General features: G+C 39.6%; 36 non-coding genes across 36 annotated transcripts; all 36 read left to right on the top strand.

Annotated features, from left to right (window-relative positions):
* Window positions 1-5,109: 5,109 nt before the first annotated feature.
* On the top strand, window positions 5,110-5,183 carry trnai-aau (transfer RNA isoleucine (anticodon AAU)). The gene has a single exon. It is a non-coding gene; the product is annotated as a tRNA-Ile (tRNA).
* A 260-nt stretch (window positions 5,184-5,443) lies between these two features.
* Window positions 5,444-5,516, top strand: trnar-ucg (transfer RNA arginine (anticodon UCG)). The gene has a single exon. It is a non-coding gene; the product is annotated as a tRNA-Arg (tRNA).
* Window positions 5,517-5,773: 257 nt separating this feature from the next.
* trnai-aau (transfer RNA isoleucine (anticodon AAU)) lies at window positions 5,774-5,847 on the top strand. Its single transcript has one exon. It is a non-coding gene; the product is annotated as a tRNA-Ile (tRNA).
* A 387-nt stretch (window positions 5,848-6,234) lies between these two features.
* On the top strand, window positions 6,235-6,308 carry trnai-aau (transfer RNA isoleucine (anticodon AAU)). The gene has a single exon. It is a non-coding gene; the product is annotated as a tRNA-Ile (tRNA).
* Window positions 6,309-6,695: 387 nt separating this feature from the next.
* On the top strand, window positions 6,696-6,769 carry trnai-aau (transfer RNA isoleucine (anticodon AAU)). Its single transcript has one exon. It is a non-coding gene; the product is annotated as a tRNA-Ile (tRNA).
* A 260-nt stretch (window positions 6,770-7,029) lies between these two features.
* Window positions 7,030-7,102, top strand: trnar-ucg (transfer RNA arginine (anticodon UCG)). The gene has a single exon. It is a non-coding gene; the product is annotated as a tRNA-Arg (tRNA).
* A 258-nt stretch (window positions 7,103-7,360) lies between these two features.
* trnai-aau (transfer RNA isoleucine (anticodon AAU)) lies at window positions 7,361-7,434 on the top strand. The gene has a single exon. It is a non-coding gene; the product is annotated as a tRNA-Ile (tRNA).
* A 386-nt stretch (window positions 7,435-7,820) lies between these two features.
* Window positions 7,821-7,894, top strand: trnai-aau (transfer RNA isoleucine (anticodon AAU)). The gene has a single exon. It is a non-coding gene; the product is annotated as a tRNA-Ile (tRNA).
* A 256-nt stretch (window positions 7,895-8,150) lies between these two features.
* On the top strand, window positions 8,151-8,223 carry trnar-ucg (transfer RNA arginine (anticodon UCG)). The gene has a single exon. It is a non-coding gene; the product is annotated as a tRNA-Arg (tRNA).
* A 258-nt stretch (window positions 8,224-8,481) lies between these two features.
* trnai-aau (transfer RNA isoleucine (anticodon AAU)) lies at window positions 8,482-8,555 on the top strand. The gene has a single exon. It is a non-coding gene; the product is annotated as a tRNA-Ile (tRNA).
* Window positions 8,556-8,942: 387 nt separating this feature from the next.
* trnai-aau (transfer RNA isoleucine (anticodon AAU)) lies at window positions 8,943-9,016 on the top strand. The gene has a single exon. It is a non-coding gene; the product is annotated as a tRNA-Ile (tRNA).
* Window positions 9,017-9,275: 259 nt separating this feature from the next.
* On the top strand, window positions 9,276-9,348 carry trnar-ucg (transfer RNA arginine (anticodon UCG)). The gene has a single exon. It is a non-coding gene; the product is annotated as a tRNA-Arg (tRNA).
* Window positions 9,349-9,606: 258 nt separating this feature from the next.
* Window positions 9,607-9,680, top strand: trnai-aau (transfer RNA isoleucine (anticodon AAU)). The gene has a single exon. It is a non-coding gene; the product is annotated as a tRNA-Ile (tRNA).
* A 387-nt stretch (window positions 9,681-10,067) lies between these two features.
* trnai-aau (transfer RNA isoleucine (anticodon AAU)) lies at window positions 10,068-10,141 on the top strand. Its single transcript has one exon. It is a non-coding gene; the product is annotated as a tRNA-Ile (tRNA).
* A 259-nt stretch (window positions 10,142-10,400) lies between these two features.
* Window positions 10,401-10,473, top strand: trnar-ucg (transfer RNA arginine (anticodon UCG)). Its single transcript has one exon. It is a non-coding gene; the product is annotated as a tRNA-Arg (tRNA).
* A 257-nt stretch (window positions 10,474-10,730) lies between these two features.
* trnai-aau (transfer RNA isoleucine (anticodon AAU)) lies at window positions 10,731-10,804 on the top strand. The gene has a single exon. It is a non-coding gene; the product is annotated as a tRNA-Ile (tRNA).
* A 387-nt stretch (window positions 10,805-11,191) lies between these two features.
* On the top strand, window positions 11,192-11,265 carry trnai-aau (transfer RNA isoleucine (anticodon AAU)). Its single transcript has one exon. It is a non-coding gene; the product is annotated as a tRNA-Ile (tRNA).
* Window positions 11,266-11,524: 259 nt separating this feature from the next.
* On the top strand, window positions 11,525-11,597 carry trnar-ucg (transfer RNA arginine (anticodon UCG)). Its single transcript has one exon. It is a non-coding gene; the product is annotated as a tRNA-Arg (tRNA).
* Window positions 11,598-11,854: 257 nt separating this feature from the next.
* trnai-aau (transfer RNA isoleucine (anticodon AAU)) lies at window positions 11,855-11,928 on the top strand. The gene has a single exon. It is a non-coding gene; the product is annotated as a tRNA-Ile (tRNA).
* A 387-nt stretch (window positions 11,929-12,315) lies between these two features.
* On the top strand, window positions 12,316-12,389 carry trnai-aau (transfer RNA isoleucine (anticodon AAU)). Its single transcript has one exon. It is a non-coding gene; the product is annotated as a tRNA-Ile (tRNA).
* A 386-nt stretch (window positions 12,390-12,775) lies between these two features.
* Window positions 12,776-12,849, top strand: trnai-aau (transfer RNA isoleucine (anticodon AAU)). Its single transcript has one exon. It is a non-coding gene; the product is annotated as a tRNA-Ile (tRNA).
* Window positions 12,850-13,236: 387 nt separating this feature from the next.
* On the top strand, window positions 13,237-13,310 carry trnai-aau (transfer RNA isoleucine (anticodon AAU)). The gene has a single exon. It is a non-coding gene; the product is annotated as a tRNA-Ile (tRNA).
* Window positions 13,311-13,568: 258 nt separating this feature from the next.
* trnar-ucg (transfer RNA arginine (anticodon UCG)) lies at window positions 13,569-13,641 on the top strand. The gene has a single exon. It is a non-coding gene; the product is annotated as a tRNA-Arg (tRNA).
* A 258-nt stretch (window positions 13,642-13,899) lies between these two features.
* Window positions 13,900-13,973, top strand: trnai-aau (transfer RNA isoleucine (anticodon AAU)). The gene has a single exon. It is a non-coding gene; the product is annotated as a tRNA-Ile (tRNA).
* A 259-nt stretch (window positions 13,974-14,232) lies between these two features.
* On the top strand, window positions 14,233-14,305 carry trnar-ucg (transfer RNA arginine (anticodon UCG)). Its single transcript has one exon. It is a non-coding gene; the product is annotated as a tRNA-Arg (tRNA).
* Window positions 14,306-14,561: 256 nt separating this feature from the next.
* Window positions 14,562-14,635, top strand: trnai-aau (transfer RNA isoleucine (anticodon AAU)). Its single transcript has one exon. It is a non-coding gene; the product is annotated as a tRNA-Ile (tRNA).
* Window positions 14,636-14,895: 260 nt separating this feature from the next.
* Window positions 14,896-14,968, top strand: trnar-ucg (transfer RNA arginine (anticodon UCG)). Its single transcript has one exon. It is a non-coding gene; the product is annotated as a tRNA-Arg (tRNA).
* Window positions 14,969-15,226: 258 nt separating this feature from the next.
* Window positions 15,227-15,300, top strand: trnai-aau (transfer RNA isoleucine (anticodon AAU)). The gene has a single exon. It is a non-coding gene; the product is annotated as a tRNA-Ile (tRNA).
* Window positions 15,301-15,687: 387 nt separating this feature from the next.
* Window positions 15,688-15,761, top strand: trnai-aau (transfer RNA isoleucine (anticodon AAU)). The gene has a single exon. It is a non-coding gene; the product is annotated as a tRNA-Ile (tRNA).
* Window positions 15,762-16,019: 258 nt separating this feature from the next.
* trnar-ucg (transfer RNA arginine (anticodon UCG)) lies at window positions 16,020-16,092 on the top strand. The gene has a single exon. It is a non-coding gene; the product is annotated as a tRNA-Arg (tRNA).
* Window positions 16,093-16,350: 258 nt separating this feature from the next.
* Window positions 16,351-16,424, top strand: trnai-aau (transfer RNA isoleucine (anticodon AAU)). The gene has a single exon. It is a non-coding gene; the product is annotated as a tRNA-Ile (tRNA).
* A 258-nt stretch (window positions 16,425-16,682) lies between these two features.
* Window positions 16,683-16,755, top strand: trnar-ucg (transfer RNA arginine (anticodon UCG)). The gene has a single exon. It is a non-coding gene; the product is annotated as a tRNA-Arg (tRNA).
* Window positions 16,756-17,013: 258 nt separating this feature from the next.
* Window positions 17,014-17,087, top strand: trnai-aau (transfer RNA isoleucine (anticodon AAU)). The gene has a single exon. It is a non-coding gene; the product is annotated as a tRNA-Ile (tRNA).
* Window positions 17,088-17,347: 260 nt separating this feature from the next.
* Window positions 17,348-17,420, top strand: trnar-ucg (transfer RNA arginine (anticodon UCG)). Its single transcript has one exon. It is a non-coding gene; the product is annotated as a tRNA-Arg (tRNA).
* A 257-nt stretch (window positions 17,421-17,677) lies between these two features.
* Window positions 17,678-17,752, top strand: trnai-aau (transfer RNA isoleucine (anticodon AAU)). The gene has a single exon. It is a non-coding gene; the product is annotated as a tRNA-Ile (tRNA).
* Window positions 17,753-18,010: 258 nt separating this feature from the next.
* Window positions 18,011-18,083, top strand: trnar-ucg (transfer RNA arginine (anticodon UCG)). Its single transcript has one exon. It is a non-coding gene; the product is annotated as a tRNA-Arg (tRNA).
* The last annotated feature ends 25 nt before the right edge of the window (window positions 18,084-18,108 follow it).

The raw sequence follows: 18,108 nt of genomic DNA, 5'->3' as shown, positions 1-18,108 counted from the left end.
GACTTTACCAGCAATATTCGGACATATTTGATGTCTTTGGAAATCTAAGAATCTGTTCTGTGGGTTTCTTACATAGTTTGGCTGCACAGCATAAGATTGTAATTGTAATGACTCAAGGGGTTAATGCCAAGAAGGATGATTGTGTGTAGTAGATTCAGTTAAATTGTACAGTATATAGCTTTTCATCTGAAATGACCACAACAACCCTGTTTTAGCCTTCTTACACTTTCTCTCAGTATGTTTTAGGATTGAGGTTAAGATCTTATACATTTAAGGCTCTTTGTGGACCCACTTCTCAAATAGTTTTGACATTTAAGTCCCACATAGCTTGTGATCCTCAGGAAATTAGGCTACTAATATTTATTTTATATTAAATTACTGGAATGTATTGCATCCATTTAACTGTGGTCTAGTTATTGTTTTTTGTCATCTTTAATTACTCCATTTGGCTTTCTGATTTAAAATTTAATTTGCTTTGCTGCCTTGTATGTAGCACTGTGTAACCTAGGTTTTGAAGAGTACTCTGAAAATAAAAAAGATTATTATTACCATTGTTATTGGCATTATTATTAGCATTATTATTATTATTATTATTATTATTATTATTATTATTATTATTATTATTATTATTATTATTGTAAACAACAATTTTCACAACATATCACAACTCAGTTATTCATTATTACAGTAAACCATAAAGACCAACAGAGGGCAGCAGAGTGTTTGGGTGCAGTCACTGAGTTCCTCGTACACGTCCTTACCAGCCAAATGCATCTCTATAACACAGGAAATAGAGCTGATTTAATGAGAGCAGTAGGAAACACAGCATGCTACAGAGGCCCTCGTCACTGGCTTGGTATGGAAGCACTGCACTTAGATAGAGGATGAAGCCCGAACGGCCGCGTCCAAGATTAACAGAGGCAGGGGCCCTCAGGGTGTTACTTCCTCCCTTCTCTCTCTTGGCAGTGGCATAATTGCTGAGGTTGCCTAGCGACCGGAAGCATGGAAACAGAAGGTGTCACTTGTTACCTCAGAGCTGGATTTAGCCAAATTGTAAAATTGCCACCGATGTACCATGAGGAGGATCGAGTTACTAAAGATAAACAGCAGAAGGCAGGAGGAGAGGGGGGGATGCAAAGAAATAGAGGTCACTATGAGGACCATGGATTCATGACTATATATTGTTTTACTGGACACTTTTAAATTAGCATAAAAAGGCAAATGTCAAAATGATAGTGGAAAATTATCTGATTAAGAAAGCACCTATGTAAAACAATATAATTTTATAGAAATACTATAATGTCTTCTTCAATACAGCGTGATGTCCGTTTGTAAATTATGGTCCTATTTAGAGTAAAATACACGATAAAGCAGTGTATGCGTTTGGGTGCTCTCTGTGTTTTCGTCTTTAACTCAATTGTTACATATTAATCACCCAAAAATGTCTTGTTCAGCGTTCAGTCGTACATAGCTCCACCCTCTCGTGTCACTGTTGGTTCCAAAAAAGCAACTGGCAACAACCAAATTCAAAATTTCTAAATCGTAGTCCACCAACTAATGAACTGACGTCACGGTGACTATGTCCACTACTTATACAATCTATGCTTGCAATGGGATCACACTCACAAGCTAAAAACAATACCAGCCACAGCAACATCCAACACGGCTGGTAAATACATATATCTATGACTTCACTCGTCATTTAAAACTGTTTGTGAACAAACCACTTGTGTGTGGTGATGAAGATACCACTGTTACAAGACTCTTTCTAGATTTACAAAAGCAAAGGGCAAGAGTTTTTCAGCAGCAGCTGGCATCTCTGATTCCAGCTGTACACTACCTGCCCAGCATCAGACAGCAGACAGTTAGTAACTTACAACATGCAGCATTTAGCTAAAGAGCTGATATTTTCTTTTGGGGATTGAGACCAAAATAGAGCTGAAAGAACAGTGAATACTAGACATACATCAGGTGGCCAGAAACACAATTCCAAATTAATGCTGCTGATGCTCTGTGTCGGTAGCAAGTATCAATGCCCATTGTTGTGTTTACAGCTAGTTGCACTAGTTTAAGCGGCCAAAAAAGAAGAAGAAGGAGTGCATGTTTGATAACTAGGGATAGTTTTAGCTGGATTGAAACATTGCAAAAGTTAGGCTATCAAGCACAAATGATAAACTCTCAATTGTATTCTCAACGAAGAGGGTATTTTTCCTACATTTTACCAAAGCTAATATGCTAGCTAAAATAAAATTAATTAGTATTCCTTTAAATGCAATATGTAGCTGTCCATAGTTAATACATTGTATTAGAGATACTTCAAGAAAATATTATTGACAATACCAATAGGTCAAATATGAACCTAAAGTCAAGTAAATATTATTTGTATGGCCACTCAGAGGGCTTTACACCCTCTATCCTAAGAGTTAATATAATATTAAGTTAATTGAGTCCATCATATAATGTAACATAATATTTAGTGAAATAACTTATATATAAATATATAAACTTATATATATAATATTGTGTGAAATGAGGACTGGATGATAGAAAAGATGCTACGGTTTTAATTAAACTAATCATGTAAATAACTGAATTAGCCTACACTGTTTTGAGGACTGGCAACAATTGCATTGTGTCATGATGTGCATGTTAATGATACCATTGACTGGACGGTCAGTTGAATTAAAGAGCATTTGTTCTCAGAATCATTTCCTGGCAAGATGTTATTCAAAGACTATCCTTCCAATTCAGGATTTATTTTATTTCGACCTGTCCTTTCCTTGTTTATCTGTCTTTTGCCTGCTTCCGCTCTTCTATCCTTATCTCCCCATTATTAGCCTCTCATCCCGTCATCTCCTCCTCCCCGCCCCTTCTTTTTCTCTCTGCATTTTCTCACTCAACCACATCTCCCTCCGATAAACCCATTCTACAATCTGTATCATCACTCTCTCCTTTCTTGTTCCCCATTCATCCCCATTATTTACTTTTCTGTGTCAATTAATGTCACCTTCTCTTAGGCTTCCACTAACTGTTCAAATGTCTCCCCTCTCTACCATATACAGTACCTCCATCTCTGCCTCCATCTCTGGTGCGCACAGAGCGGATGGCGGTGGCCCACTCAGTCCTCTCAGGGAGCAGAAGGTTTGTCCACTCCCACTCAGGCTTTGCGTCATGGAACACAGAGAAATAGAGACAGAGGAGAGAGAACAGATGGGAGGAGGACACACTGGCTGCCTGTTTTATAACATTACTCCTAACAACGCTGTGGTCATCAGTATGACTATGTAAAGAAGCAGGCTATTGTAGACTCATCAAGCAGGCCTATATTTAGGACTGAGCTGAATATAGAAGAGCAGGAACTCACAGTTTTGGTGTGAAAAGGTTAATGTGTCCCACAGTTTGATAAAAGGTTCAAAGGTTCATGAAATATTCTGAAAATATACATTCAAGGTGATATGGTGCTTTATTAGAATTCTAACCTTTTTAGAGAAAATGCTGAGAATACTTCAATGTGTGGCTTATTTCATGCACATAATGATTTTGAGTTTTCAGTTAAGTTAATGGAGTTATTTTTTATTGTTATTGACCTGATATAACTTCTCAGACCATAAGCTCACAGACCTGTTACCTATCCAGAAATCCAATCTGAGGACTTCACTATCACAAGATTGGTGTAACCATAGCGACTTGATGCACATCAGTGCGTGACATCATAACTGACACAATCATTACCATTTACGCAAGTGGAAAGACAATTACAATTCAGACCATTCTGTTATTATTGTTTTTGTCTGTGCCATCTCCTGCCTATGACTTTAAACAAGCATTGCATAAGATTCTGGATGCAAATGATGATAATAAAAACATCCTATAAATGGAACAGAGAATACTGGTAACACAGCACGTTAAAATGCAAATGCTGTTTATTGGATTTACACAAGAATAAAACAAAAATTTGATTTGTCGCGCAGTGTTAACAAGAGATTACATCTCCTCATTGCAAGCCGAACATAAACAATCAAATCTGGGTCACGATGAAAGCAAAAATCCACGCTGGAAAAAAGATTCCCAATGATCTTGGACAGCTGGATTTAGACATACAGACGGATACAAGTTGCTTCAAAAGCTGCAGAGAGAGCCGAGACCAGTGTGTGATGTGATCAAGCAGCATTTTCTGGAACAGCCTCACTGATAATGAATTAGAGACAGTATGTGAGGACACGCTGACAGTACACAGGGTTTTGTGGATAAGTGAGAATGTCTTTTGGTTCAGAGCTGCAATGCAAGCAAAGATGTGGGTGTAAAAATATAATGCAATATTCTTAAAGTCCACAATATCAACCAACTACAACTGTTGCAGATCCACAGCTTGATTTCAGCATTATGAGGGCTGCTAAATTGACTCTCTGAAATTCTGAGCTTTGTGTAATTTTAATCAACTGTGAATTTTTCCATGTAACATATATAATTTCGTTAACGTAAATATATATATAAACAATCCGTTAAGAAACACAATTGTGAAAACCAAACATCACCAGTTTGTATAGAAAGTTTGTAATTTGAAGTTTTCTGTTTTGGAAAATATAACTTTGGTGAGAATTGGTATGAAAAAACTTTTGGGAAATAGACTTAATTTCATTCTTGCCAAGAGGCAGATGAGAAGATCGATAGATTTAATCAAACGATTGAGCCAGTAAAAGTAATTAACTTTAACAATATGTCCTGCATTGTGTGTCTCAGAAAGTGAGTACTAATTCCACTATCTTTCACGTGTAAAGTCGTCAGTCTCCCTGGGACGAAGTCACACCTCAAAGCGCATCAGAAACTCTTGTACTTTCTGTCCCATTAGCTCCAGCAAGATTAAAGCAATGTTGACAGCAGCCAACTGGAGCAAAATACAAAGGTTATATCCAGTTAGAAATATTGGGGACATTTTTCCTTTTACTTACAAATGTGAAGTCATGAGTAAACCATCTAAAATATCCCTCCTCCTCCAACACCAGGCTGGAATTTGGTCACACCTGATTGACCAAAACTGGTCAATTTTGAAACATTTTGAACAGTTAATTTCCCAAACATTTTTTTGTCAAAAAAAGTGTTCTAAGAGCAGGCCGGTTAGCTCAGATGGTTAGAGCGTGGTGCTAATAACGCCAAGGTCATGGGTTCAACCCCCATACTGGCCAGTAAAAGTTATTAACTTTGAAAATATGTCTTTACCTGCATTGTGTGTCTCCAAAAGTGATCATTAATTCCACTGTCTTTCACATGTAAAGTGGGCAGTCTCCCCTTCAAATTGTTGCATGACAACCAGGGAGGTTAGTCACACCTCAATTCGCATCAGAAACTCTTGTACTTTCTGTCCCATTTGGATTGGAGAACACATTTTGTTTCACCAATTAGTTAAACAATGAAACTTTTGAACTGTGGAAAAACAGCTTTGTGTGACCATGTGGCCTAATGGACAAGGCGTCTGACTTCGAATCAGAAGATTGAGGGTTCGAGTCCCTTCGTGGTTGAAAGCTCCTCCAAGATTCAAGCATTCATGGGGGAATGTTACAAAAATACAAAGTTTATATCCAGTTAGAAATATTGGGGACATTTTTCCTTTTACTTACACATGTGAAGTCATGAGTAAACCATCTAAAATATCCCTCCTCCTCCAACACCAGGCTGGAATTTGGTCACACCTGATTGACCAAAACTGGTCAATTTTGAAACATTTTGAACAGTTAATTTCCCAAACATTTTTTGTCAAAAAAAGTGTTCTAAAGCAGGCCGGTTAGCTCAGATGGTTAGAGCGTGGTGCTAATAACGCCAAGGTCATGGGTTCAACCCCCATACTGGCCAGTAAAAGTTATTAACTTTGGAAATATGTCTTTACCTGCATTGTGTGTCTCCAAAAGTGATCATTAATTCCACTGTCTTTCACATGTAAAGTGGGCAGTCTCCCCTTCAAATTGTTGCACTGACAACCAGGGAGGTTGTCACACCTCAATTCGCATCAGAAACTCTTGTACTTTCTGTCCCATTAGGATTGGAGAACACATTTTGTTTCACCAATTAGTTAAACAATGAAACTTTTGAACTGTGGAAAAACAGCTTTGTGTGACCATGTGGCCTAATGGACAAGGCGTCTGACTTCGAAGATTGAGGGTTCGAGTCCCTTCGTGGTTGAAACATTTTGAACAGTTAATTTCCCAAACATTTTTTTGTCAAAAAAAGTGTTCTAAAGCAGGCCGGTTAGCTCAGATGGTTAGAGCGTGGTGCTAATAACGCCAAGGTCATGGGTTCAACCCCCATACTGGCCAGTAAAAGTTGTTAACTTTGAAAATATGTCTTTACCTGCATTGTGTGTCTCCAAAAGTGATCATTAATTCCACTGTCTTTCACATGTAAAGTGGGCAGTCTCCCCTTCAAATTGTTGCATGACAACCAGGGAGGTTGTCACACCTCAATTCGCATCAGAAACTCTTGTACTTTCTGTCCCATTAGGATTGGAGAACACATTTTGTTTCACCAATTAGTTAAACAATGAAACTTTTGAACTGTGGAAAAACAGCTTTGTGTGACCATGTGGCCTAATGGACAAGGCCGTCTGACTTCGAAGATTGAGGGTTCGAGTCCCTTCGTGGTTGAAACATTTTGAACAGTTAATTTCCCAAACATTTTTTTGTCAAAAAAAGTGTTCTAAAGCAGGCCGGTTAGCTCAGATGGTTAGAGCGTGGTGCTAATAACGCCAAGGTCATGGGTTCAACCCCCATACTGGCCAGTAAAAGTTAGTTAACTTTGAAAATATGTCTTTACCTGCATTGTGTGTCTCCAAAAGTGATCATTAATTCCACTGTCTTTCACATGTAAAGTGGGCAGTCTCCCCTTCAAATTGTTGCATGACAACCAGGGAGGTAGTCACACCTCAATTCGCATCAGAAACTCTTGTACTTTCTGTCCCATTAGGATTGGAGGACACATTTTGTTTCACCAATTAGTTAAACAATGAAACTTTTGAACTGTGGAAAAACAGCTTTGTGTGACCATGTGGCCTAATGGACAAGGCGTCTGACTTCGAATCAGAAGATTGAGGGTTCGAGTCCCTTCGTGGTTGAAAGCTCCTCCAAGATTCAAGCATTCATGGGGGAATGTTACAAAAATACAAAGTTTATATCCAGTTAGAAATATTGGGGACATTTTTCCTTTTACTTACACATGTGAAGTCATGAGTAAACCATCTAAAATATCCCTCCTCCTCCAACACCAGGCTGGAATTTGGTCACACCTGATTGACCAAAACTGGTCAATTTTGAAACATTTTGAACAGTTAATTTCCCAAACATTTTTTTGTCAAAAAAAGTGTTCTAAAGCAGGCCGGTTAGCTCAGATGGTTAGAGCGTGGTGCTAATAACGCCAAGGTCATGGGTTCAACCCCCATACTGGCCAGTAAAAGTTATTAACTTTGGAAATATGTCTTTACCTGCATTGTGTGTCTCCAAAAGTGATCATTAATTCCACTGTCTTTCACATGTAAAGTGGGCAGTCTCCCCTTCAAATTGTTGCACGACAACCAGGGAGGTTGTCACACCTCAATTCACATTAGAAACTCTTGTACTTTCTGTCCCATTAGGATTGGAGAACACATTTTGTTTCACCAATTAGTTAAACAATGAAACTTTTGAACTGTGGAAAAACAGCTTTGTGTGACCATGTGGCCTAATGGACAAGGCGTCTGACTTCGAAGATTGAGGGTTCGAGTCCCTTCGTGGTTGAAACATTTTGAACAGTTAATTTCCCAAACATTTTTTTGTCAAAAAAAGTGTTCTAAAGCAGGCCGGTTAGCTCAGATGGTTAGAGCGTGGTGCTAATAACGCCAAGGTCATGGGTTCAACCCCCATACTGGCCAGTAAAAGTTGTTAACTTTGAAAATATGTCTTTACCTGCATTGTGTGTCTCCAAAAGTGATCATTATACTGTCTTTCACATGTAAAGTGGGCAGTCTCCCCCTTCAAATTGTTGCATGACAACCAGGGAAGGTAGTCACACCTCAATTCGCATCAGAAACTCTTGTACTTTCTGTCCCATTAGGATTGGAGAACACATTTTGTTCACCAATTAGTTAAACAATGAAACTTTTGAACTGTGGAAAAACAGCTTTGTGTGACCATGTGGCCTAATGGACAAGGCGTCTGACTTCGAATCAGAAGATTGAGGGTTCGAGTCCCTTCGTGGTTGAAAGCTCCTCCAAGATTCAAGCATTCATGGGGGAATGTTACAAAAATACAAAGGTTATATCCAGTTAGAAATATTGGGGACATTTTTCCTTTTACTTACACATGTGAAGTCATGAGTAAACCATCTAAAATATCCCTCCTCCTCCAACACCAGGCTGGAATTTGGTCACACCTGATTGACCAAAACTGGTCAATTTTGAAACATTTTGAACAGTTAATTTCCCAAACATTTTTTTGTCAAAAAAAGTGTTCTAAAGCAGGCCGGTTAGCTCAGATGGTTAGAGCGTGGTGCTAATAACGCCAAGGTCATGGGTTCAACCCCCATACTGGCCAGTAAAAGTTATTAACTTTGGAAATATGTCTTTACCTGCATTGTGTGTCTCCAAAAGTGATCATTAATTCCACTGTCTTTCACATGTAAAGTGGGCAGTCTCCCCTTCAAATTGTTGCACTGACAACCAGGGAGGTTGTCACACCTCAATTCGCATCAGAAACTCTTGTACTTTCTGTCCCATTAGGATTGGAGAACACATTTTGTTTCACCAATTAGTTAAACAATGAAACTTTTGAACTGTGGAAAAACAGCTTTGTGTGACCATGTGGCCTAATGGACAAGGCGTCTGACTTCGAAGATTGAGGGTTCGAGTCCCTTCGTGGTTGAAACATTTTGAACAGTTAATTTCCCAAACATTTTTTTGTCAAAAAAAGTGTTCTAAAGCAGGCCGGTTAGCTCAGATGGTTAGAGCGTGGTGCTAATAACGCCAAGGTCATGGGTTCAACCCCCATACTGGCCAGTAAAAGTTGTTAACTTTGAAAATATGTCTTTACCTGCATTGTGTGTCTCCAAAAGTGATCATTAATTCCACTGTCTTTCACATGTAAAGTGGGCAGTCTCCCCTTCAAATTGTTGCATGACAACCAGGGAGGTTGTCACACCTCAATTCGCATCAGAAACTCTTGTACTTTCTGTCCCATTTGGATTGGAGAACACATTTTGTTTCACCAATTAGTTAAACAATGAAACTTTTGAACTGTGGAAAAACAGCTTTGTGTGACCATGTGGCCTAATGGACAAGGCGTCTGACTTCGAATCAGAAGATTGAGGGTTCGAGTCCCTTCGTGGTTGAAAGCTCCTCCAAGATTCAAGCATTCATGGGGGAATGTTACAAAAATACAAAGTTTATATCCAGTTAGAAATATTGGGGACATTTTTCCTTTTACTTACACATGTGAAGTCATGAGTAAACCATCTAAAATATCCCTCCTCCTCCAACACCAGGCTGGAATTTGGTCACACCTGATTGACCAAAACTGGTCAATTTTGAAACATTTTGAACAGTTAATTTCCCAAACATTTTTTTGTCAAAAAAAGTGTTCTAAAGCAGGCCGGTTAGCTCAGATGGTTAGAGCGTGGTGCTAATAACGCCAAGGTCATGGGTTCAACCCCCATACTGGCCAGTAAAAGTTATTAACTTTGGAAATATGTCTTTACCTGCATTGTGTGTCTCCAAAAGTGATCATTAATTCCACTGTCTTTCACATGTAAAGTGGGCAGTCTCCCCTTCAAATTGTTGCACTGACAACCAGGGAGGTTGTCACACCTCAATTCGCATTAGAAACTCTTGTACTTTCTGTCCCATTAGGATTGGAGAACACATTTTGTTTCACCAATTAGTTAAACAATGAAACTTTTGAACTGTGGAAAAACAGCTTTGTGTGACCATGTGGCCTAATGGACAAGGCGTCTGACTTCGAAGATTGAGGGTTCGAGTCCCTTCGTGGTTGAAACATTTTGAACAGTTAATTTCCCAAACATTTTTTTGTCAAAAAAAGTGTTCTAAAGCAGGCCGGTTAGCTCAGATGGTTAGAGCGTGGTGCTAATAACGCCAAGGTCATGGGTTCAACCCCCATACTGGCCAGTAAAAGTTGTTAACTTTGAAAATATGTCTTTACCTGCATTGTGTGTCTCCAAAAGTGATCATTAATTCCACTGTCTTTCACATGTAAAGTGGGCAGTCTCCCCTTCAAATTGTTGCATGACAACCAGGGAGGTTGTCACACCTCAATTCGCATCAGAAACTCTTGTACTTTCTGTCCCATTAGGATTGGAGAACACATTTTGTTTCACCAATTAGTTAAACAATGAAACTTTTGAACTGTGGAAAAACAGCTTTGTGTGACCATGTGGCCTAATGGACAAGGCGTCTGACTTCGAATCAGAAGATTGAGGGTTCGAGTCCCTTCGTGGTTGAAAGCTCCTCCAAGATTCAAGCATTCATGGGGGAATGTTACAAAAATACAAAGTTTATATCCAGTTAGAAATATTGGGGACATTTTTCCTTTTACTTACACATGTGAAGTCATGAGTAAACCATCTAAAATATCCCTCCTCCTCCAACACCAGGCTGGAATTTGGTCACACCTGATTGACCAAAACTGGTCAATTTTGAAACATTTTGAACAGTTAATTTCCCAAACATTTTTTTTCAAAAAAAGTGTTCTAAAGCAGGCCGGTTAGCTCAGATGGTTAGAGCGTGGTGCTAATAACGCCAAGGTCATGGGTTCAACCCCCATACTGGCCAGTAAAAGTTATTAACTTTGGAAATATGTCTTTACCTGCATTGTGTGTCTCCAAAAGTGATCATTAATTCCACTGTCTTTCACATGTAAAGTGGGCAGTCTCCCCTTCAAATTGTTGCACTGACAACCAGGGAGGTTGTCACACCTCAATTCGCATCAGAAACTCTTGTACTTTCTGTCCCATTAGGATTGGAGAACACATTTTGTTTCACCAATTAGTTAAACAATGAAACTTTTGAACTGTGGAAAAACAGCTTTGTGTGACCATGTGGCCTAATGGACAAGGCCTCTGACTTCGAAGATTGAGGGTTCGAGTCCCTTCGTGGTTGAAACATTTTGAACAGTTAATTTCCCAAACATTTTTTTGTCAAAAAAAGTGTTCTAAAGCAGGCCGGTTAGCTCAGATGGTTAGAGCGTGGTGCTAATAACGCCAAGGTCATGGGTTCAACCCCCATACTGGCCAGTAAAAGTTGTTAACTTTGAAAATATGTCTTTACCTGCATTGTGTGTCTCCAAAAGTGATCATTAATTCCACTGTCTTTCACATGTAAAGTGGGCAGTCTCCCCTTCAAATTGTTGCATGACAACCAGGGAGGTTGTCACACCTCAATTCGCATCAGAAACTCTTGTACTTTCTGTCCCATTTGGATTGGAGAACACATTTTGTTTCACCAATTAGTTAAACAATGAAACTTTTGAACTGTGGAAAAACAGCTTTGTGTGACCATGTGGCCTAATGGACAAGGCGTCTGACTTCGAATCAGAAGATTGAGGGTTCGAGTCCCTTCGTGGTTGAAAGCTCCTCCAAGATTCAAGCATTCATGGGGGAATGTTACAAAAATACAAAGTTTATATCCAGTTAGAAATATTGGGGACATTTTTCCTTTTACTTACACATGTGAAGTCATGAGTAAACCATCTAAAATATCCCTCCTCCTCCAACACCAGGCTGGAATTTGGTCACACCTGATTGACCAAAACTGGTCAATTTTGAAACATTTTGAACAGTTAATTTCCCAAACATTTTTTGTCAAAAAAAGTGTTCTAAAGCAGGCCGGTTAGCTCAGATGGTTAGAGCGTGGTGCTAATAACGCCAAGGTCATGGGTTCAACCCCCATACTGGCCAGTAAAAGTTATTAACTTTGGAAATATGTCTTTACCTGCATTGTGTGTCTCCAAAAGTGATCATTAATTCCACTGTCTTTCACATGTAAAGTGGGCAGTCTCCCCTTCAAATTGTTGCACTGACAACCAGGGAGGTTGTCACACCTCAATTCGCATCAGAAACTCTTGTACTTTCTGTCCCATTAGGATTGGAGAACACATTTTGTTTCACCAATTAGTTAAACAATGAAACTTTTGAACTGTGGAAAAACAGCTTTGTGTGACCATGTGGCCTAATGGACAAGGCGTCTGACTTCGAAGATTGAGGGTTCGAGTCCCTTCGTGGTTGAAACATTTTGAACAGTTAATTTCCCAAACATTTTTTTGTCAAAAAAAGTGTTCTAAAGCAGGCCGGTTAGCTCAGATGGTTAGAGCGTGGTGCTAATAACGCCAAGGTCATGGGTTCAACCCCCATACTGGCCAGTAAAAGTTATTAACTTTGGAAATATGTCTTTACCTGCATTGTGTGTCTCCAAAAGTGATCATTAATTCCACTGTCTTTCACATGTAAAGTGGGCAGTCTCCCCTTCAAATTGTTGCACGACAACCAGGGAGGTTGTCACACCTCAATTCGCATTAGAAACTCTTGTACTTTCTGTCCCATTAGGATTGGAGAACACATTTTGTTTCACCAATTAGTTAAACAATGAAACTTTTGAACTGTGGAAAAACAGCTTTGTGTGACCATGTGGCCTAATGGACAAGGCGTCTGACTTCGAAGATTGAGGGTTCGAGTCCCTTCGTGGTTGAAACATTTTGAACAGTTAATTTCCCAAACATTTTTTTGTCAAAAAAAGTGTTCTAAAGCAGGCCGGTTAGCTCAGATGGTTAGAGCGTGGTGCTAATAACGCCAAGGTCATGGGTTCAACCCCCATACTGGCCAGTAAAGTTATTAACTTTGGAAATATGTCTTTACCTGCATTGTGTGTCTCCAAAAGTGATCATTAATTCCACTGTCTTTCACATGTAAAGTGGGCAGTCTCCCCTTCAAATTGTTGCACTGACAACCAGGGAGGTTGTCACACCTCAATTCGCATTCAGAAACTCTTGTACTTTCTGTCCCATTAGGATTGGAGAACACATTTTGTTTCACCAATTAGTTAAACAATGAAACTTTTGAACTGTGGAAAAACAGCTTTGTGTGACCATGTGGCCTAATGGACAAGGCGTCTGACTTCGAAGATTGAGGGTTCGAGTCCCTTCGTGGTTGAAACATTTTGAACAGTTAATTTCCCAAACATTTTTTTGTCAAAAAAAGTGTTCTAAAGCAGGCCGGTTAGCTCAGATGGTTAGAGCGTGGTGCTAATAACGCCAAGGTCATGGGTTCAACCCCCATACTGGCCAGTAAAAGTTGTTAACTTTGAAATATGTCTTTACCTGCATTGTGTGTCTCCAAAAGTGATCATTAATTCCACTGTCTTTCACATGTAAAGTGGGCAGTCTCCCCTTCAAATTGTTGCATGACAACCAGGGAGGTTGTCACACCTCAATTCGCATCAGAAACTCTTGTACTTTCTGTCCCATTTGGATTGGAGAACACATTTTGTTTCACCAATTAGTTAAACAATGAAACTTTTGAACTGTGGAAAAACAGCTTTGTGTGACCATGTGGCCTAATGGACAAGGCGTCTGACTTCGAATCAGAAGATTGAGGGTTCGAGTCCCTTCGTGGTTGAAAGCTCCTCCAAGATTCAAGCATTCATGGGGGAATGTTACAAAAATACAAAGGTTATATCCAGTTAGAAATATTGGGGACATTTTTCCTTTTACTTACACATGTGAAGTCATGAGTAAACCATCTAAAATATCCCTCCTCCTCCAACACCAGGCTGGAATTTGGTCACACCTGATTGACCAAAACTGGTCAATTTTGAAACATTTTGAACAGTTAATTTCCCAAACATTTTTTTGTCAAAAAAAGTGTTCTAAAGCAGGCCGGTTAGCTCAGATGGTTAGAGCGTGGTGCTAATAACGCCAAGGTCATGGGTTCAACCCCCATACTGGCCAGTAAAAGTTATTAACTTTGGAAATATGTCTTTACCTGCATTGTGTGTCTCCAAAAGTGATCATTAATTCCACTGTCTTTCACATGTAAAGTGGGCAGTCTCCCCTTCAAATTGTTGCACGACAACCAGGGAGGTTGTCACACCTCAATTCGCATCAGAAACTCTTGTACTTTCTGTCCCATTTGGATTGGAGAACACATTTTGTTTCACCAATTAGTTAAACAATGAAACTTTTGAACTGTGGAAAAACAGCTTTGTGTGACCATGTGGCCTAATGGACAAGGCGTCTGACTTCGAATCAGAAGATTGAGGGTTCGAGTCCCTTCGTGGTTGAAAGCTCCTCCAAGATTCAAGCATTCATGGGGGAATGTTACAAAAATACAAAGGTTATATCCAGTTAGAAATATTGGGGACATTTTTCCTTTTACTTACACATGTGAAGTCATGAGTAAACCATCTAAAATATCCCTCCTCCTCCAACACCAGGCTGGAATTTGGTCACACCTGATTGACCAAAACTGGTCAATTTTGAAACATTTTGAACAGTTAATTTCCCAAACATTTTTTTGTCAAAAAAGTGTTCTAAGCAGGCCGGTTAGCTCAGATGGTTAGAGCGTGGTGCTAATAACGCCAAGGTCATGGGTTCAACCCCCATACTGGCCAGTAAAAGTTATTAACTTTGGAAATATGTCTTTACCTGCATTGTGTGTCTCCAAAAGTGATCATTAATTCCACTGTCTTTCACATGTAAAGTGGGCAGTCTCCCCTTCAAATTGTTGCATGACAACCAGGGAGGTTGTCACACCTCAATTCGCATCAGAAACTCTTGTACTTTCTGTCCCCATTAGGATTGGAGGACATACTTTGTTTCACCAATTAGTTAAACAATGAAACTTTTGAACTGTGGAAAAACAGCTTTGTGTGACCATGTGGCCTAATGGACAAGGCGTCTGACTTCGAATCAGAAGATTGAGGGTTCGAGTCCCTTCGTGGTTGAAAGCTCCTCCAAGATTCAAGCATTCATGGGGGAATGTTACAAAAATACAAAGTTTATATCCAGTTAGAAATATTGGGGACATTTTTCCTTTTACTTACACATGTGAAGTCATGAGTAAACCATCTAAAATATCCCTCCTCCTCCAACACCAGGCTGGAATTTGGTCACACCTGATTGACCAAAACTGGTCAATTTTGAAACATTTTGAACAGTTAATTTCCCAAACATTTTTTTGTCAAAAAAAGTGTTCTAAAGCAGGCCGGTTAGCTCAGATGGTTAGAGCGTGGTGCTAATAACGCCAAGGTCATGGGTTCAACCCCCATACTGGCCAGTAAAAGTTATTAACTTTGGAAATATGTCTTTACCTGCATTGTGTGTCTCCAAAAGTGATCATTAATTCCACTGTCTTTCACATGTAAAGTGGGCAGTCTCCCCTTCAAATTGTTGCACGACAACCAGGGAGGTTGTCACACCTCAATTCGCATTCAGAAACTCTTGTACTTTCTGTCCCATTAGGATTGGAGAACACATTTTGTTTCACCAATTAGTTAAACAATGAAACTTTTGAACTGTGGAAAAACAGCTTTGTGTGACCATGTGGCCTAATGGACAAGGCGTCTGACTTCGAAGATTGAGGGTTCGAGTCCCTTCGTGGTTGAAACATTTTGAACAGTTAATTTCCCAAACATTTTTTTGTCAAAAAAAGTGTTCTAAAGCAGGCCGGTTAGCTCAGATGGTTAGAGCGTGGTGCTAATAACGCCAAGGTCATGGGTTCAACCCCCATACTGGCCAGTAAAAGTTGTTAACTTTGAAATATGTCTTTACCTGCATTGTGTGTCTCCAAAAGTGATCATTAATTCCACTGTCTTTCACATGTAAAGTGGGCAGTCTCCCCTTCAAATTGTTGCATGACAACCAGGGAGGTTGTCACACCTCAATTCGCATCAGAAACTCTTGTACTTTCTGTCCCATTAGGATTGGAGAACACATTTTGTTTCACCAATTAGTTAAACAATGAAACTTTTGAACTGTGGAAAAACAGCTTTGTGTGACCATGTGGCCTAATGGACAAGGCGTCTGACTTCGAATCAGAAGATTGAGGGTTCGAGTCCCTTCGTGGTTGAAAGCTCCTCCAAGATTCAAGCATTCATGGGGGAATGTTACAAAAATACAAAGGTTATATCCAGTTAGAAATATTGGGGACATTTTTCCTTTTACTTACACATGTGAAGTCATGAGTAAACCATCTAAAATATCCCTCCTCCTCCAACACCAGGCTGGAATTTGGTCACACCTGATTGACCAAAACTGGTCAATTTTGAAACATTTTGAACAGTTAATTTCCCAAACATTTTTTTGTCAAAAAAAGTGTTCTAAAGCAGGCCGGTTAGCTCAGATGGTTAGAGCGTGGTGCTAATAACGCCAAGGTCATGGGTTCAACCCCCATACTGGCCAGTAAAAGTTATTAACTTTGAAATATGTCTTTACCTGCATTGTGTGTCTCCAAAAGTGATCATTAATTCCACTGTCTTTCACGTGTAAAGTGGGCAGTCTCCCATTCGAATTGTTGCACGACAACCAGGGAGGTTGTCACACCTCAATTCGCATCAGAAACTCTTGTACTTTCTGTCCCATTAGGATTGGAGAACACATTTTGTTTCACCAATTAGTTAAACAATGAAACTTTTGAACTGTGGAAAAACAGCTTTGTGTGACCATGTGGCCTAATGGACAAGGCGTCTGACTTCGAATCAGAAGATTGAGGGTTCGAGTCCCTTCGTGGTTGAAAGCTCCTCCAAGATTCAAGCATTCATGGGGGAATGTTACAAAAATACAAAGTTTATATCCAGTTAGAAATATTGGGGACATTTTTCCTTTTACTTACACATGTGAAGTCATGAGTAAACCATCTAAAATATCCCTCCTCCTCCAACACCAGGCTGGAATTTGGTCACACCTGATTGACCAAAACTGGTCAATTTTGAAACATTTTGAACAGTTAATTTCCCAAACATTTTTTTGTCAAAAAAAGTGTTCTAAAGCAGGCCGGTTAACTCAGATGGTTAGAGTGTGGTGCTAATAACGCCAAGGTCATGGGTTCAACCCCCATACTGGCCAGTAAAAGTTATTAACTTTGGAAATATGTCTTTACCTGCATTGTGTGTCTCCAAAAGTGATCATTAATTCCACTGTCTTTCACGTGTAAAGTGGGCAGTCTCCCCTTCAAATTGTTGCACGACAACCAGGGAGGTTGTCACACCTCAATTCGCATTAGAAACTCTTGTACTTTCTGTCCCATTAGGATTGGAGAACACATTTTGTTTCACCAATTAGTTAAACAATGAAACTTTTGAACTGTGGAAAAAACAGCTTTGTGTGACCATGTGGCCTAATGGACAAGGCGTCTGACTTCGAATCAGAAGATTGAGGGTTCGAGTCCCTTCGTGGTTGAAAGCTCCTCCAAGATTCAAGCATTCATGGGGGAATGTTACAAAAATACAAAGGTTATATCCAGTTAGAAATATTGGGGACATTTTTCCTTTTACTTACACATGTGAAGTCATGAGTAAACCATCTAAAATATCCCTCCTCCTCCAACACCAGGCTGGAATTTGGTCACACCTGATTGACCAAAACTGGTCAATTTTGAAACATTTTGAACAGTTAATTTCCCAAACATTTTTTTGTCAAAAAAAGTGTTCTAAGCAGGCCGGTTAACTCAGATGGTTAGAGTGTGGTGCTAATAACTGCCAAGGTCATGGGTTCAACCCCCATACTGGCCAGTAAAAGTTATTAACTTTGGAAATATGTCTTTACCTGCATTGTGTGTCTCCAAAAGTGATCATTACTTCCACTGTCTTTCACAGTGTAAAGTGGGCACTCTCCCATTCGAATTGTTGCACGACAACCAGGGAGGTTGTCACACCTCAATTCGCATCAGAAACTCTTGTACTTTCTGTCCCATTTGGATTGGAGAACACATTTTGTTCACCAATTAGTTAAACATTAAACTTTTGAACTGTGGAAAAACAGCTTTGTGTGACCATGTGGCCTAATGGACAAGGCGTCTGACTTCGAATCAGAAGATTGAGGGTTCGAGTCCCTTCGTGGTTGAAAGCTCCTCCAAGATTCAAGCATT

This window comes from Cottoperca gobio, chromosome 22, assembly GCF_900634415.1.
Source record: "Cottoperca gobio chromosome 22, fCotGob3.1, whole genome shotgun sequence".
Taxonomy (NCBI): Eukaryota; Metazoa; Chordata; class Actinopteri; order Perciformes; family Bovichtidae; genus Cottoperca; species Cottoperca gobio.
The sequence above is the reverse complement of the archived record's forward strand: the minus strand, read 5'-3'. Positions and strand labels throughout refer to the sequence as shown.